The sequence below is a fragment of the Acanthisitta chloris genome, unplaced genomic scaffold (genome assembly GCF_000695815.1).
Source record: "Acanthisitta chloris isolate BGI_N310 unplaced genomic scaffold, ASM69581v1 scaffold1620, whole genome shotgun sequence".
Classification (NCBI taxonomy): domain Eukaryota; kingdom Metazoa; phylum Chordata; class Aves; order Passeriformes; family Acanthisittidae; genus Acanthisitta; species Acanthisitta chloris.
In genome coordinates this window covers 41,618-58,613 of record NW_008650851.1, presented here as the reverse complement: position 1 = coordinate 58,613, position 16,996 = coordinate 41,618, and positions in this window count along the sequence as shown.

Genomic DNA, 16,996 nt, shown 5'->3' with positions numbered 1-16,996 from the left:
AAACATCTACTTTACCATTGGTCTGAATGCCCTTTCCTAGTCAACAAATACCACAGAACCTCTGAAATGAGCTATTTTCTCTCAAAAATTCCTCGGTGAACATTCTCATGCAGCACTATCTTGACAGTTTTCAACTGCCCAACTACAGGGATTCATTCCCATTTAGTTGCACTGGAATTGTCCTCTGAATTAAAAAAATTATAGATCTTGATAGAGCTGAAGAGGCACAAAGAAGCAAGGGGCTATTGTGTCTGTTGGGAAGGGTCCATCTAGAGTGGATATTTTTTTAGGAGGTGACCACATCAAAGTGTTAATATCCCTCTCCTGCTGTGGAAACCCTGCTTCCAAAGAACAAATGAGGACTTTTGCAGTCTCTTGACCATTCTGGCTGAACACTAATAGTCACAGAACCAGGTAAAATGAAAAGTGGACATGAAAATAGCAGTGTACTACACTAGCAATAGATGGAATGATCTATACCCTCAGATACAACCATACTCCATCCCCAGGAGGTAAGTGACTGACCAATGCCTGCCAATCTACTCCACTGCCCTGATTAAGGAAGGCACAGGCTAAAATCACCTCTGACTCAGCAAAGTTCAGGTCTTTTGCTGTTTGAAGCTGTCCTCCCACTTGAAAAACTCTAGTCTTAAATCCAAGACATGTCACTTTTCCTATGGCTTCTGACCTATGATCTGAGATACTACCATAAGAGTGCTCTCCAGTATCTCAGTAAGTAATAAAAACAAACACAATGGAGATTGAAAATGTTTCTTGGAAATGAGGCATAGGCAGAAGGAAGGAATGATAATATTTCAGTGGTCAGTTCAGTCTTTCAATCTGTACTTTATATAAACCAGAGTATTCTACATGTAGAAATAAACATTAGCAGCAGAGGGAAAACACCCATATTTAAATTTTGACTTCATAAGTCTTGATTGGTTTCAGTCAGATAAACACAAATATTTGTATTCAGTCTGTTTGAAGACTTCACTGAAATTCTACAACTATTAACTATGTGTTTAATTCCTATGGACTAATTCAAGCAATTGAAATGGGAGGAAAAAAACTCTGATAGGTACCCAGTGAAAAGCATTCTTTAGTCCTGTGATTTTTCTAAAAAACCTTGCTTATTGTGTTTGATAACCATGGGTTGGTTATAATACCTAAAATTGTTATGTAATAGTAATAACGACAAATAACAAAATAACAAATAGGAAACATAACAAATAACAAAATAACAAATAGGAAACAGGTAACAGAAGAACTTTGGAAATTAATATCTGGGGACAGAGAAAGGGTAAAATGAAAGTAAAAACTACTTTTTATTCCATAACTGTTCACTGATGCCTACGTTGCATGACTGCCTGAGAATCCCAGACTTCTTGCTCCCACTTGGCTGCACTGGGCAAGTGGAGAGCTTGGGACACACAAACGGTGGCATCTGCAGTGAATTTGAGATACAAAGACCCATTTAATCTATGGAGAGAGAATGGAAATCCCCCAGGCTCCCAGGGACTTCTCAGGCAGAGTCTCTTCTGCAAATCTGGACCTTGTATGCCTCTGGGGTTCCCAGTCCTGGATTTAGAACATGACAGGAATATGTTGGAGTTGGACACCTTAAAAATCCCAAGTGTCTGTCTTTAAGTCAGTCTGAATTGCTGCAGTAGTCTCGGACAGACTGCAGCAGATCCATGATCCCTGGATGGGTGGTCGCCCTGGCACAGGGACAACTCCTGTGGTTTATTGGAAGTTTGTGGAAAAAAATGCCATTGTGCAAACTATTTCAGTGTCAGTAAAGTGATGGTATCGTTTGAAAAGGTGTTATGATAGAAAATTCCTAGCTGTATTAAGCAAGTTTATTTCAGTCTTTGAAGTATTCCACTGTGACAGCATTTCATTTTCACATTGGCCAAGGTAATTTTTCCCAGATGTCACTCACTTCCAAAGGACATGGCCAACAAGTCATTTTTGATTCAACTCCTCAGCTGTTGGTGTCTTGTCCACAGATTACCAGTGTTCCCTTGACCTCCCTTCTTTGGCCATGGCAGTTCACTATGTGTGGAAGGATGAAAGTGGAGCTTTGGCTAATCATGTCTTCTAAACCCTCCTTTTTGCCAGCTCTTGATCATCCCTTCTTCCCCAAAAGCATGGTATGCATAATTCATACTCATCAACAATCACATGACCTATTAGTGAAAGGCTCTTTATGCTCTGCTCAGATCATTTACCAATTCCCAGGCAAGCTTTTTCCTTTCCTTTTTTTCCAGTGTAGGATCTAACAGCCTGTTTTCTTTCCCCAGAAATTTCATCACAAGGAACTGAAGCTAGCCCTAACTAATGAAAGTGAAATTTTCTTCCCTTCATGCTTGCAGGCATACCCCAAGCATTTTTCCAACTTGTCATATGATCTGGAGACCATGTCTTCTTTGAGAGGGAAGACAGAACATACTAGCCTTGTTTCAAACAGTCAGCATGGTCTGTGGCCAGGAATAGATAGTACAGTGTATATCAGTCTTAGTAACTAGGCCGAAAATTATACAAGCAACACATGCTGGATCTCTCCATCATTGTGGTGTTTCTGCTTAGACCAGTGGCCTGACAACAGTTTGGAGTTTAACCTCTTCAGAAGTGTATCTGACTTGAGCACATGAAAACCAAACTGCTCCTCTTTTCTGGGCAAAGCCCTTTAGGATGCAAACACCACTGCCAGGTTCAGGCTGACTGCACCAATCTTAAAGCAACTATCTGGGGACAGGATAAATTGGCCTGCAGACATGCCATTCCACTGGCTTTTTGGGAACCCTGCATGTTAGCTTGGACCAGCCCCCTAGAGTTTGGATGGGTCAGGAGTGGGGAGAGGACTCTTTCAGCATCACAGCACTAAATGCTCTCTTGAGCATCAGCACTGCCAGGAGACATTGTGCTTTCTTTCTGCAGGCTACAAATGCCTTTTTGTTCTCAGGGTCATGTTCAGGGTTGTGCTTACTCCTGTGCTCAAATACATGTAGGTTAAGTGTTGAAGAACCTCTTTTCTTCATAGATGCTTCCCAGAGATGGAAGCTGGATCTCCTGCATTTGGTTTTTTTTATTGGGAATACAGTAATGCTAAGAGGCTGTGCTTGCCATGCAATCTCATTGAATCAGAGTGGGCAGAACTTAAACATGATCCTGGCTTTACCTTTTCCTCTGTCTGGCCAAGGGATCTTAAAAAAAGAAATTTCCCATTGGCTTTAGGCAGCTGGCTCAGGCTTGGGGATTTCATTCTGAAAGGATCAAATTGGGCATTATAGTACCTGGTGCCTGAAAATCTAAATCCCTAGTATGTAGACTGTTCAATCACATAAACCTTGAGGTTAGGGCATTGAGGTTAGGCTTGTCCACCAAGTACTTGATAGATGAGGACCCCACCAGTTCAAGCATCCAGGAATGTATTTGCAGCATCAGTACCACATTATTTCACATAATGAAAAAAATATTCAGAAATCTAGAGGATACCTGACAGCTTCATTATAACGTACTCAGCACTATATGTCTCTGGCCTTTGCAAGAGGCTGTTACTTCTGGAAATTTTTTACTTTTCTAGCCTGGTTTCTGTCTTCCTCAGACTGTTAAGAGTCACATTTAGTCAAGGCAAGACAATGAGCAGCTGTCAGTCTTTTTCATTCTGTTCTCCCTCCCACATTTTACCCAAATTTGTATTTTTAGCACCTGGCCTCTCCATTGAGTTAAATCTGTAATTCATCATCTATGTACACACATGTGTAGGGATGCAAGTTATTTTGAATCAGTCTCTACTGTGAGCTGAAAATTGGCAGCAGTGAGATCTTGCCATTAAAAACATTTTACTGTGATTTTTGCAATAAGCTCTGAATTACATATGAAGTAGCTATTGTAACTATAGAAAACAAACTTATTTCTGTATATCCATCTTGCATCCATTAGGCTTTCTGATGTCCCACTTTATATATGGACATTTCCCCAGAAGTCTGGCTGTTACCTCCTCCTCTTGAGGGAGTCAGTTACGCAGAATTCACACAATGCCAAAAAGTTCTAGAAATTTGACTGGTTAATCAAATATGTAGAAAAACTAGTATGCTCCCCAAATACAGAAAAAAAAATCCTCTTTGAAACAAGAATTTGACAATAAGCATGAAGTCTGGACCCTAACTGTGGTTTGGCACTTCAGATCACCTCCCTTCATGCAACTTGATTCCCTCTTCTCTCACCCCACACTGCACCATTTTATCTGTCCAGAACAGGGATCCCTGAGGGCTCAGTGGGATTGTCCCACAATTTTGAGACTGGTATATTGGTGGCAATGACAGGCATGGTTCCTACATAGCTGCTGAGTGTGTCATACAGATTTTAAGACCTCCCTGATTTTCTTCATTATTTTCTAGTAAAAGAAACATTCTCAGGCAATAGTAAACAAATAAGGCATTTTCAGGTCAATTACATATTATGGACAAATTTTCATATATTTTCCTGCAATCATAACAATGTTAAAATGCTTCTGGTTTGAATTGTTTAATGGAAAATTTAAGCACAACCATTTCAATGTGTTATATTTTCCAAATGCTGTATATATTTCCAAGCATTTTTGACAACAATGCCACAAATATGAATAAAGGAGAGCAGTCTGCAGAGCCTCTTAACTCTTAGGGCAGAGTCATGAACCAGGCTTTCCTTGCCTTGCATACTAAATACAACCCTCCTTGTAGTCAGATTCTGCTTTTCCCCACCAGTGATAGATGCTGATGAATTATTCTACAACATTAATGTCTTTACTCACCTTCATTCCTTTGTGTGACCTATTGCAAAGAAATAGTCCAGATGTGCCACGGAAGAAAATATATTTCTGGTATAAGTGCTAAAAGCTTGTTATTTGCATGTGACCCCTTCATGCAAAGACAAGAACATGACAAAAATGTGCTGGCTGTTTTGTTACAGAGCTGAACAAGTCAGGAAGATCTGCTACTAAGAACTTGAAGGCCTGGACTGTCTTCTCATAAATTTATGGGGGATTTGGCAGGGTGGAAAATACTGGTCCATTAATGGTCCTCTGCTAAATTTACTACTGACTGATTTCACTGTCAGATGACCTGGTTGCATAGGATTAAATAGATACATGGTTAGATAGTTTGAAAAACACCAAATGATCAAGATGACAGTCTTTACACACAGAAATAATTAACAGTGTAATTATGAGAAAATGTGATTTTTCTTTTTTTCATGGACTTGAGATGCTACCTTAAAATTTGTTTCAGTCTTCTAACTCTATAGTCTGTGGTCCCAATTATTTAATCCAGAGAGCTGACTTTAAAAGCATCAAACTCTTATTAAAAATCAGGGAGAATCAGGCTCTTAACAACTCTCATTTGAGAGCCTAAATGAAACCAAGGCTTTTGTGCCTTCCTTACAACTACAAGAAAAAGTGCTTGCTACTTCAGAAAACCAGACCACTTTTAGTTAGAAAGAATTTTCAAGTGGAACAGATAAGCTTAAATGCACAGGTGTATGCACCAAGTCTTAAAAAGTATGGCCTTTTTTTCTCATCCCAGAAGCTACAGCACCCTAGAGCACCAAACAAGCATGTATGCAGGGAGGGTGTCACTTTAGAAATTGTGTTTAGTGGTCTGGGTACTGATGACAAATTGGGAAATCACTGCAGTCACCATAATTAAAGTTACATTATCCTACAAGAAGACATACTACTGTAAAAAGTTACAGGAAGGCTTGTTTGGAAAATTAATCTGGAGAGGGATGAGAAACTGTGGCCTAAGAAAATTAATTTTCATGAAAATCAGAAGAACAATTTTGGGGAGGGAGACAGGACAAGTTGTTGGTTATTCAGACCATCAGTCATCAGTCCACAATGCACAATTTCAGATTTAGAAAGTGCACTGTTATTAAGCTCAGTCTAATGCTCATGCATATGCTAAACAAGAAAATAAAATGTGACATGATAAGTCACAGAGCCATTAAATTCATAAGAATTCAATTTGGGAGAAGTTGGAAAAGGGAAATGAATGAGAAATACAGATTATTTTAAGCCATCTCACTTACAAAAATGATGACATGTTTTCAGGATAAACAACCCAAATTGCCTTGATTACAAATTATTCCAACTCCTTCAGCCCTCCTGTAACATCCCTATGTCTGTAATGCACTTTAGGGCACTTTTAAGGCTAAGCATCAGGTTCCCTGCAGTGAACATGACTCTGACTGGATTGCACAGCTATCACCCAATTTTCAGGAGGTTGGTGGGACCAGCAATGGTGTACCTATTTCATTTACCCCAGAATTCAGAACCGGGAACGGTTAAGGAACTGCCAATGTGAGTTCCTCAGACGGTCTCAATTTTATAACTGGTTTTTTTCAAGTGATTCTCCTGCTGAGATATTCTAAGACAGGGGAACCAATTCATATCTAACCAGCACCCTTGTTGACAGTCCATAACATGCTGTGCTCTCCATGTAATTAAGTATGTTCTCTGTAACATCAATGGGAGAGAAAAGGAGCTTTTGACAGTATTTCGTGTGCTGAAATGAAAACATCCAAGTCAAGTGACCCAGATCACCCTGGAGGTCTTCAAAGGTTTTCACATCTCCCCACTGATGATGTGAGAAACATGGCCATTTACGTTGGGAGATTTGGTTCATTAAGTAACTGAAATTCATGCAAGGTTGGTGCCCGGGTCCGGCAGACAACTGCTGCTGAGCTGACAGCTGCTGGCTTTCTCTCTAGAAAGGCTCATATATTAGTAGAGGCAGCCTACCATTGCCCACTCTTCTGCTCACCTTGTTATCAAGAATTTATCATGATCAATGATGCCCATATAGTGCTGATGTGGGGAGGAGGAAGCAGTTTTTCTCTTCTGCTAGGAAAACAGCAGAGTGCAATACTTTGTTTGCTGCTCACTTTAAGAAGAGTTTCTTATTTGTTTCAGCATTTTCAGCGAGGTTTTGCCAAAACAATAGCTCCTCCAATTTTTTGTGCTCCCCTTTCCAAAACTTCTTGCATGAACAATGAGATTTCCCTCTTGATCAAATGGATTTGTGAAATATATTGCTTCCCATAAAAAACTCTCCAGGTATCAGACAGAAAATCAAAGCTCATTAGCCAAAACACATTTTGCCAAAGCTCATTGCTTGGGCAGGGGAAGTTGAGTGGGAAAGGATAGTCCTCTTAATGAGAAACACCATAATTGCTGAAAACATAAATTTTTGCTCTGATAGCTCTGCCCGGCCTGTCACTGACTCTATGCTAATTATAAATAAACACCTGCAGTTACACAGATCAGGAATTTCTCTGAAGTGGAGATGTTAACTATAGATGTTTTTAACCTAACAACTATAAATAAATGACAAGGAATATACAGGGTTTGATTGGGTTTTTTTTTATCTTCCTGCAGTTAAACTCATTCTGGAGGAATGCTACCTTTTGCCATCATATAACCCCCACTTTGGAATGAGAAAGCAAAAAATACAACCCTGAGATCAACATATGCAGTTTAAATTTGTATTCTTACTTTTCAAAAATAAATTACCCAGAAATTTTGACAATAAACCTAAAAAATCTCAGAGAAGTCTGCATACTTGTATTAATCCATGTTTCACAGTTAGTTTTCCTATAAAAACTCACAACTCTGCCAAATGTAGAAATGACTTGGTGAACAGCTACCAAAACATTCAATATCTTGCAGAAGGATTGACAGGATGCTTTAGTCTGCAGTGCACCAGACAGGCCCCTAACCACATTACTGGGGAGTGGATTGAGTTTTAGACCAGTTGTTGCAGATTTGCTGTAGAATCACCAGTGCCTTGAAGATCATGATAAAGTATCAGCTCTCAATTAAGATATCTCAAAAGCAGTATGGTCTGAGCAGGTACTTCAAATAAACATACTGCGAAATACTTCACCAGACCGAGCAGACTAAAGCAAATGCCCAGAGTACATTCAATGTCAGGCACTCAAGTGGTCATATTAGGTGGGAAGGATTTCTCTACACTTCCAGTGTGGGAAGGAACTTTGCTCATCACTGATTTTGACGGGTTAGGTCCTGCAGGTGATTCTTTCTGCTTCCACTGTGCTCTGAGCAAAGACACTCAGAATGTAGAGGAGTGATGTTCTAAATTCCAGTGGTGTGATGATGATATATTCTGCTTCTGAGATGGTCTCATAATCACAGATACACGTGGAGTAAGTATGTGCCTAATGTTGTTCTAAGCCAGAAAATTATTCTAGATGGCCAAACAAGGGTGCCTAGTACAATTTTGATACTCTGGGTATCCTACCCAACTTCCTTCTGCCATGCTAGGGAATCCTGTGTCTCCTGCAGCATATCCGTCAACCTTGCATGGATGTTTCAGGTAGTTCAGGACATCACAAACAGTATTAGAGTCTCTGTTTAAGGGGTGAAATCCCAGCCTTCCCTACTGGCAGTAATACATATGCACATAGGTACATGCACAATGCTTCCACATTCAAGTAGCATGTCATTAATTAAAACCAGGTCACAAACAGCAACTCAACCATGTTTTGTGCAGTCTTGGAAAGGTTGTTTATTCCAAAGTCATGAAGTTTCCTGTAAAGTAAATACCTTGAGAGTACAGTGCCATAATTACATGATGTATAAATGTATGGTGCTTTGTCAAATACAGTAAGAGACATAAAATCATGTTAAGATGTTCTGCTAATAAAACAGAATGTAAAAATAACATCTGAACAGCAACAGAACTCAGCAGGCAAATACTTTAGTTGTCAGTATTGCCATTGAGATAAAATGGCTAATTGAGTTGAGTATTCTGCGAAAGAAGCATCCTGTCCATACTGCAACCAGGATTTTGCATTGTAACTAAACAAATTTGAAATGAAGGACTATTTTCCAGGCAAATCCATAAAACTCTTAATCAGGTGTGACTGACCCTCTTTTACAGACAGCTAAAAAGAAGATGGGGTTTTAGAATTAAACTTACTGCAGGTGGTATCAAAACCTCAGTGAACTTGAATTTTTCACATAACTTTGAAAATCCTAAGCAGGTTTGTATGGGAACTCTGTAAGAACATGGGATAGTGCCCTGCATTTTTACCTGTCTGAGCCCTTTTTTAGCCAATGGTTTGCACCTACCCTCACAGTACTGTAAAATTAAGAAAGCGATGCTGTGGGAAGAGCTCTGCACATCATTCAGGAAAAAAATAGAAGCAAAACCCCAAAAAAACCACAAAAAAACCCTCCTAAAACTTCTCTTATGATAATTTTTTTTAGCCTTCCCTTTTTATACTGGTAACCAGTAAAATTTTTGCTTCATTTTATTGGAAATAACAAAATAAAAAATTGCTTACTCTTTAATGGTTTATGAGCCATGCAGGTACAATAGTGACCTATTTAGGCCCTCTCAGCCAGTGAAACACAGTTCCTGCGTTGTGCTGGGAGGCAGCAAGCTGAAGCTACAAAATGGGCTGTTTTGTATGAGCAGAGTATGACTTGTTTTAGACACGAACCCACTAAATACTATTCTTAAAGTATAGACTGGGGGGAAAAAAGAAAATGAATGTTCAGGACCAAATTTTGCTTTCTGTTCCACTTGGAAACTAAGCAGACATTTCTCTTCAAAGAATTGTACCGTATTCTGATCTATAAAAACATAAGAACAGATTGAAATTACATTAATATAAACAGGCATCTCTGAAAAGAACATTGAGTACTCAAAATTGTGGACATTTATGCTAATACTTTCCAAAATGGTTATCTTGCATATTGTACAGAGATATAAAAAGCAAATCCTGACTTCCTTTTTAATAAATTATTTTTATTCCAGATCTAGTGAAAAAAAATATAATTACAAAATTGGAAATTTTGAACATATTTTCCAGCCTTTCTTTTGGGACAGGGAAGAGTGAGTGAAGAGTGTGGTCACTAGTGAAAAGGTCAAGACCTGCAGCTACAGAAAAGACAGGATATTAAGTTTTTTGCTATCACATTGCACATGTTGACTGGAAATAACTACTTTCAAGGCTCATTTCTTAAAAGAAAAATTGGAAAGTTGACCTTAGTTGATTACTTTTTCCAAATTTTAGAGATGGCAACAATTTAAGCTCCATATCTTCCTTCCCGAGACTGAATTTTGATTAATTTGACTCGTGGGATAACAGCCTAAGGTCTTCTCATGATACCCATGCTCATACAGGTAGCCCCAGTTCTTTGACATTTTAACACATCAAACTCTCACACTGCTGATGAGTCCCAAATAACTACCCAAAGTAAGAGAAAAGTGGATCACATCTTGTGATCCAAGTCTAGACCTGTCATAGACATTGACTTGAAGGTTCAGGTGACAGTATAGACATGAGTCTTATCATGTTGCCTTGCTTTAAAAGGAAGATATTGACTTGTTGAAGCTCACAATATGGTACTATTGCTTTGTTTGACCAGTACTTTTTCATTAATGAAGGTTGGAAAGAAAAAAAAACAAAACCAAAGAATGCTTTGCCATTAGAAAATAAAAGATTTTTTCCTCAGCTGGTTTCCACTGTCCTTCTAAGCATCTTGGAGGAATTCTTTTAAAGCAGACATGTTTTGTACATGCTAACATTTCCCAGGTGAAAAAGATGTTTGGGGTTTTTTGTTCTGCTGTTTTTTTCATTTGTGGTAGGTTTTATTGGCTTTTTGTTCTGCTGTTTTTTTCATTTGTTGTAGGGTTTTTTGGCTGGGGTTTTGTTTTTTTTTTTTTGGTTGGTTGGTTGATTTGGTTTGTTCTGAAATGAAATTAGATTTATATAAACAATGTAAAATTATAGAACATGAAAAAAATCACCCATATGCACATTACGGAACTAATATAGCTGGGCCAGTGAAAATAATTTCTTTGGACATCACTTTGATGGAAAATGTCACAATTGCGACTCTTCTCAACTATCATAGCCTAAGAGTACCATTTCTTACCCAAATGTGTTTCATCAAATTTGCTCTTACAAATGATCAGAAGGAACACGGAACGAAAAACTCAGTGGGATTAAGGGTTTCAAAACTTGGCACATGTAGGCTAAGGCTACTTGTTTCAGAAAAAGCTAATTAATAAACCCAGAGCTTCATCAATATATGAATCCTGGGAAGGCTAAGGCTACTTGTTTCAGAAAAAGATAATTAATAAACCCAGAGCTTCATCAACATATGAATCCTGGATGAGGGTCTTGGTCACATCTGAATCTCAGTGAAAGCTCTGCCCTTCTGCACTTACAGCAGCATCAGTGCCTCCTTCTTAAAGATGCAGAGTTGAACATATGTGTTGGGAGTTGTCTGCTTAATAGCACAATACTTCTTTCCCTTTACAAACAATAAGCTCTCAAGCTCCCTGAAGCAAAGAAACCAGGCGAGGAAATACTTAATCTGCGAAAGGATGAGTTTATATGCAGCTAATAAACTAGGGGCTGTATGAAAATAGTAAATGTAATTGAAAAAAGAAACTCTTTCCATCACTGCCCACTGTCCTGAATTGCCTACATGTGAAAGCAGAAACATGACTTAATTTCAGTGATAGCCACGAATGACCTCACTTTCACAAAACCAAATCCCTGATTCTAATTCAGAAGATGACATAATCTTTGGTATTATGAGTTTTCCCCATTTTCTACATAGCTGCCCCTGAGGCACTGCCATTCTTCTCATTCTAAAAAGTATCTCCAGCATTGGAATGCAGCTCCCATCATTTTTCTAAAGCTAATCAAAGTGACTATAAGAACCCCATCAGATTGTGTACATTAAGAGCATTATAAAGGCTGGTGTTTGCTATGATTAAAATTGAGGACCTCTGCATCCAAAGTGGTGTCTTCCTGAGTTAAGGGAAACAGAGGGTGGAAGAAGTCTTTTGACAGATACAACATGTGCAATGGAGGGAGGAAGAGCACAAAAGATGAACTATGTGACACATGGATGACAATGTATCCAGTGATGCAAAGGTTAAAGTATACTTCTAGATGAAGGGTGAGGTTATTTGCAGAGAGGAAGAGATGGATCTGAAAGCACAGCTCCCTCTAACCTTCCACAGAGATGGAGTAGACCAAGATTAATGAAGCACAAAGAATTCAACTCCAATAGACAATGATAATTTACTATCAGGTGGAAGCCCCTTACCAAGTTGCATCTCAGCCATATTTTTAAGCTTTGGGACATTATGTTTTTGTCAAAATGTGTGTATCAAACAGTTACTAGACCTTAAGCAGTCAAAAGAATAATGTCACGGGTGGACTTTCACATTCATGGCAAATATTTTTTAACAGCTAATTATGTTGTTCTGACATAATAAAAGAAAAAAACAGCACTTGTATCTTCTCTGTAGAGATTTTGCTATTTATTCCTCATTAACACTAGTGCAAATATGGGCAGCATATATTCAGTTGTCCATGGAAGCTGGCATTCACCATCCCTATCTGTTCTACACAGTACATGTGTTCAAGCATGCAACACCTAAGAAGGTACAGCAACATACTCTGCTTCCTGGTCCCTGAACAACGCACTTCTACAAAGCTACAGAAATACATACCCTGAGCTAACCACACAACTGTGACTGCACTCAAAGGTCAGACCAGCTCATTGTCTACGCAGTTCACTCTCAGGTACGACAGTTCTGAGCTCCAAGGTGTAAAATGCACACAGAAGGCTCACACAGCTGTGTTTAAACTGTCTTTCATCTCACACTGCAGACTCAGTCCAGGAGCCCTCAACCTTCCCTGATGCCCAAGTGTACCTAGCATTGGCTCTGACTCAGCACTGTTCAAAAAGTGACAGCCAGTGTGGTGACATGGCTTGCTTCTGACTACAGATCATGTACCACTGCTGCGTTCTCCTTAACACAGTTGTTTTCCTCTTTGTCTTAAACCTTACCTCTTGGCTTGTAGAGCTTCTGTGCAGCATTCCTAACCAGGCTGCACCGAGCGCAGCTCAGGACACAGTCCACTCTATATGCTTCCTGGTATTTTGCACTTCTCTCAGACTACTAAAGCTCAGAGGCATTATTTATTCAATTCAGAAGACACCCATTATCACTGTGTTACACTTCTAACACGCAAATACCACAACAGCACCAGGAGGGAATCCGTTATCCCTGAAAAAGAAATGGCATGCTCTTTTGTAATCAAAATATATGCCCTGCTGTCAATGAATATATTCTTGGTTACAGCACAAGGAGGAAATTTTTGCTTTCCTCCCCCACCTCTCATCCAAATTTCTTCCCCAGGGTTGCAGAGTACTAGATGAGCAACGTGACCTTGCAATGACAGAATTTTAATGTGTGACTGGTGCACCAAAAGCAATGCAGCAGCGTCTCCCTGTTCAGTGATGCTATGTACACTAGACATTTATGTAACACTGCTTCTCGTCCTCAAGGCTGTCCTTTCCTAGGATCAGCAGCAACAAACAATTTATTTATTAAATTGTCAAAGCTATTTATAGCTGACAGAACTCTACACTCCAGTACTTTGGTGAAAAGGAGTTAACAGGTAAAGCCAGTCCCAAAGCTGCAGAACAGAAGTAGATGGGTTATTTTAAAAATAGTTTAACTCAAAAGAGTCAAGGTTTTATTTCAAACAAAATGCTTATTTCCAAGGTGTTTGCTAAAATGTAGCAGTTTTCTTCCGGGCTTTAGCACAGAGTTGTGCTTGAAAAAGCAGCGTCTTTGCATATATTAGCTCTCAACCCCCAGGGAGACTCTGTATCCACATCTAGAAAATGGGGTTTGCTTTTAATTTCTAAAACAGAGAAGCAAAGAATAATGTCTCCTCCTTCCCCTTTGCTCTGAGTTTCAAAATATTTTACCCTGTTCATTGTTGGAATTCATCATCCTCTCCTGCCCTCCTTGGTTTGCTACTGTTGACAGCAGTTTAACTGAAGCTTCAGGAGCTACTCTTGGCTTCAGAGAATCACAGAATCAGCTAGGTTGGAAGTGACAACAATGGGTCATCTGGTCCAACCTCCCTACTAGAGCAGGGCCATCCTAGAGCATATGGCACAGGATTGCATCCAGATAGTTCTTGAATACCTCCAGTGAGGGAGAATCCATGATGTCTCTGGGCAGTCTGTTCCAGTGGTCAGTGACTCGCACAGCAAACAAGTTCTTCCCTGTATTCAGGTGGAACTTCCTGTGCATCAATTTTTTGCCCAATACCTCTTTTTTTATTGGTTTCCACCACTGAGAAGAGTCTGGATCCATCATCTTGGCACCTCCTGTTCATGTATTTCCATACATTAATGACATCTCCTCTCATTTGTCTCCTCTCAAGACTGAACAGGCTCAACTCCCTCAGCCTCTCCTTGTAAGTGAGGTGCTCCAGTCCCTTAATCATCTTCATTGCCCTCTGCTGGACCCACCCTTTGAGTTTCATGTCCCTCTTGTACTGAGGAGCCCAGAACCGGACACAATACTCCAGGTGTAGCCTCATGAAGGCTAAGTACAGAGGCAGGATCACCTTCCTCGACCTGCTGGCAATATTCTTACTCCATCCCAGGATTCCATCGGCCTTCCCTCTCCTGGTGTAACAATTCAGATTATTAGGAAGAAGGTGCAGATTTTCAGCTGTGGGATGAACAGACTTTGCCAGGAAGAAGCAAAAAGGATGTATATATTTTTTGCAAGGTCAGACATACTCAGAAATCCAAGGGCTCTGTTAAGAGGCAATCTACAACAGGGACTAGTGGCTTTTCCCAGATTTCTCTCTGTGCCCATGTAATATATGTTAGTATAGGTCCAGCACCTGCCCCTTACAGATAGGATCCTTCTAGGGAATATAACATTTCAGGCATGGAAAACCCTGAGGATTCACTGGAAGTCTGGAGGTATTTATAACATCAAAGGAAATGCACAGTATTCCTTGGTAACAAAATGGATCCCATCCCTCTTACAACATGGGTGGTACAACTAGCAGGACACTAAACCTTCACAAATACTTGTCCAGCCCTTTAAGGAGCAGCATTTGTTACTCAAAACCTCTGTGTAAGAGCACTCATTATAAATGTCAGTCCAGCAAAGGACTCAGGATTTAACGTCAAAAGATGCTGACTAATTAATCTACTGTACCTATGAAGGAAATTCCAGCGTTTCTAGGATTTACCATGCTTAGCACAGGCACTAAAATACCAGCCTCTTTATGGGAATGAAGAGTCTCATTTCAGCTCCATGCATTTCACCAGTGCATTACCATAGTGGCCTTAATGCAATACACCCGCAGCAGAGACGATGCAAATCCCAAATCACCATTCACAGTTGAGTCATCAGCTGTATTTTATATATAGCCCTGAAAAATGTACATTCACTGCAGAAAATCTCAGTTCAGCATAGGCACCAGTGACATTTTGATTAAACCTTGCTGTTAAATCCTCTTTGTTAAAATAATAAAAGCTGGTTTAAATTGTGAGGGGTAGAAAATCTGCAGACAAATCAGATGCATAATGTAGAGAACAGATCCAGCTAACCTCACATCACGCTGGCAAGTTTATGAAATGATTGCCAGGAGGAAGTGAAAATTAATCTCCCTAGAAGCTCTTTTATTTTTTAAAAAAGCAAACATTGCATTTTAATAACTACGTCTCTTCTCTGGCTTATGGGTCTTGAACTGCTATAGGCAATGACTAGTTAGCCTCCTGCCTGCTTCCCTAAGCCATGTCTTGCAGTTTGGAACTGTAACTTGGTGCATTAGTGTTGAGTAGAGGTTTTCCTCTTAGGCTGCTGTTCTACAAGTCTTAGCAAACGGTTACTCTTCTACTTTGTTAGGTTGCTACGGCTGAATTACTGTTCCCAATGTGGCTGGTCTGCTACCTGTATTATCTGCCCCTTCTCAGCCAGCTCCAAATCTTTCTCACCTATGTGCTAGAAATATTAGCAGCAAATGGACAGCTTCTGCACTTGCTTGTACTGGCTGCAAAGAGTGCTCAGAGATCAGACTGTGCATGGATGCAAATATATGTAGTACTTCTCCCCCCTGTAAGACACATCTGCTAACAAAATGGGTGAAGATCTGCAACCAAAGAAACAATGGGGATTAAGAGCTGAATGAGTAAACCCACAATCATGATGCAGTGGAAACTGAGATCACAGAATCATTGAATACAATCAATACAATACATCAATTCATCATCGAATCATAGAATAGTGTGCATTGGAAGGGATCTTCAAGATCATTCAACCCCCTTGCCATGGGCAGGGACATTAGACCAGGTTGCTCAAAGCCCCATCCAACCTGGCCTTCAACATTTCTAGGGATAGGGCAGCCACAATTTCTTTGGGCAATCTGTGCCAGTGCCTCACCACCCTCATAGTAAGGCATTTCTTCCTAATCTCTAATCTAAACCTACCCTCTCTCAGTTTAAAGCCACTACCCCTTGCTCTACCACTAAATATCCTTGTAATAAGTGTGCACAGTGCTTTCATACACATCTTCACATCAGGCTTGTGTGGGCAGGAGTCTTCACAGAGAGAGTTTATCTATTTTCCCTTTACAGCAAATGTTCTCTAATCTCTTGTGGCAAAACAATCAGTATTTTGCAGAAAAATGGATTTGGCTTAAACTTTCTACCCTAAGCAGCGCGCTCATTGGCTGGGTGACTGTGGCAGACAGTGTCCTCTCCCAGCCCAGGTTCAAGGTTGGTTGTTGTGATCACTCACACTGCTTTCCATCCTGTCTTCTAGAAGAGCAGATAAAAGACCAAGGAAGAACTCACATGCTAGTAGTACCACAGAGTGAAACAGGGAAGTGTTGCTCCAAACAAAGGGCTGGAACAATCACTGGGCAGGGACAGGCTGTACTGCAGACTTCAGAGGTGAAAGTCACTTCTCATCAGGCCTTCCCATGCAACACTGGGGCTCATCTCTGCAGTCCTTTGTTGTGGCAGTGGACATTTACTCACACAAGTAATTTCAGTGCAGTGGGAATAGGATGTCTTGGGTAAATCTGATTAATCCAGCTGTTAGCAGTGCAAAACCCCAAGTCCTATACTGTTGCA